Source organism: Nannospalax galili, unplaced genomic scaffold, assembly GCF_000622305.1.
Source record: "Nannospalax galili isolate Female #2095 unplaced genomic scaffold, S.galili_v1.0 scaffold183, whole genome shotgun sequence".
Taxonomy (NCBI): domain Eukaryota; kingdom Metazoa; phylum Chordata; class Mammalia; order Rodentia; family Spalacidae; genus Nannospalax; species Nannospalax galili.
The window spans coordinates 1,048,055-1,050,345 of record NW_008350555.1 but is presented as its reverse complement, the minus strand read 5'-3'; the positions used below and the strand labels follow the sequence as shown (position 1 = coordinate 1,050,345).

General features: G+C 41.0%; 1 protein-coding gene across 2 annotated transcripts in view; it reads right to left on the bottom strand.

Moving 5' to 3' along the window:
- Tmem67 (transmembrane protein 67) overlaps positions 1–2,291 on the bottom strand; it is a 62,893-nt gene that overhangs the window by 30,483 nt on the left and 30,119 nt on the right. The window lies entirely within an intron of this gene.

Sequence of the window (2,291 nt, the reverse complement as noted above, 5' to 3'; positions counted from 1 at the left end):
CTGTTATACTAAGTGAAGTAACACAGACTCAGAAAAAAAATCGACATATGTTCTCCCTAATATGTGGATACTAGAATCAAACCCTGATAATTGAGAATGTATCCAGACATAACTACAGGAATCAGGATAATGGAAAGAACCTGAAAGAGAAGATCAGTAGGAAACAGGCCTTAGTAAGGGAGATATGGATAAAAATTGGGTTAGTTTAATGGAGGGGGGAGGGAAGGGTATACAAGGAACCTAGGGGATAAAGGGAAAGAAGGAGCTCAAGAGAGGTAGAACTGTAGGAGAAGTGTATTATCAAGGGAGAAAGGGGGGAAATGGGGGCACCTTCATTGGGAAAACCATGATGGAGTGGTGAGACAATGTGAGATAAATAATGTCTAGCTAGTTTTAAAAACCAGAGGGAACCATATTACTCCAACAACCTACTGACAAATTATTCATAGCAGATCAAGACATATATGTCTAATATATGTCTAGGTAAGGTTTATCTGAGAACAACTGGTCTTTGCCCAAGATTTATTTACATGACACACAATAACTAAAAATACCAGACTGGTGGAACTAACCTTCTTGGGTGTTTAACAGACATACTTTGAGGTCTATAATAATTTGGTCAGAGGGACATAAAGGACACTGTTTGCTCCTTGCCCTCCTAGGTCGACTAGTTCCAGGGGACTATGAGCATCTCTCAAAATGTCCTATAATGGTGGTAGGTCAAGGAAGCCGAGGACCCACCAGATGAACTTGATCAAGGAAGCCAAGGAGGCCCCACCAGATGAACTTGAACCAGTGTCCAGTCTACAAAGAGGAGGGTCAACACAGAGGAATCATTTCCTCCATGCTTCCAAGTGAAGCCAGCCATGATCGAGTAGGACCTTTGACTTATCTTCACATAGGTGGAACTCGTAAAAGGAGCCAGGGGCTCCTCCTTAGCCCAAGTGACCCCTGACGAACAGATTTTCAAACAACCTTAAGAGTAAAAATAAATTGGTTTATCTGGGCCAACTGTATGGCCTTAAACATCCAAAAGGAAACTATAACCAAAGATTAAAGGGGCCAATATAATTTCTTAAGAGTCCATATGCACAGCTAAAGGCTATATAACAAGCAACAATTCCAGATAGGAGATACCTTCTTTTGAGTTGTTGGCCATGGTAAACAAAGGGACTCCCAGATAGTAACCCAGCATAGAACTGGGGAAATGAACAGCAGACCTTAATCTTATCTAAAGGAGTATTGACAACTGACTGATGCTAAAAGAGGAACAGCTGACACTCCTAAAACAAAGATCTCTAGATAGGCTGACTAGATTCAACAGAAGGGCAAGTAGTGGCGATCGGCTGGGGAGCTGACAGTACAGCAGACACTAGCAGGGATATCAGGATATAAGGGTGCTAGTTGGGGGAGGGAGGCTATGGGAGGGTGCCATCTGGGAAGTGGATGTATAGTCGAATAAGATGGTTTGGGATGTTCTGTGTGATATACACACACATACACAAAAATCAACAAATTTTTTTAAAATGTATTATATTTGAGGAGGAAGCATGGAAATTTATATCATGATAATTGGTAGAGGTGATAAACATTACCATTGAAATCCACCCGATGACTTCTTAGACATATTAGTTGTTGAGCCAGTTGTGTATATAATTTGTCAGTAGGTTGTTGGACTAATATGGTTCCCTCTGGTTTTTGAAACTTGCTAGGCATTATTCATCGCTAGCATTGTCTCACCCCTCCATCATAGTTTCCCCACTTAAGGTGCCCCCATTCCTCCCCCATTTTCCCTTAAAAATACCCTTCTCCTACAGTCCTATGTCTCTTGAGTTCCTTCTTTCTCCTTATCCCCTAGGTTCCTTGCATACCCTAGAAACTTGCACCCACTTGTGAAAGAGATGTACTCTTGCTCTGGAGTGGGTTACTGAATATGTTAAAGCTGCAATGAAATGCTTCTTCTAATCCTGTAGTTATTAAAAATTAAAGAAAATTTACTTCATGTTAAATAGTAGAGATGATAAACATTACCAGTGAAATCTACCTGATGGCTTTATATCCATACTCAGGTACTAAGGATGCGAGTGTAACTGACTGTGACTAGCAATAATCAGATACATAGATTAAAGACACATGTGCAAACATGTAAGCGTTAGTAGCATTAAAAATGTAGGAAACAGCATATCTGAGATAGCTCAGTGGTTAAGAACAGTGGTTGTTCTTGCAGAAGACCAGGGTTCGAATCCCAGCACCCACATGGCAGCTAACAACTGCTGGTAACTCCAGGTCCA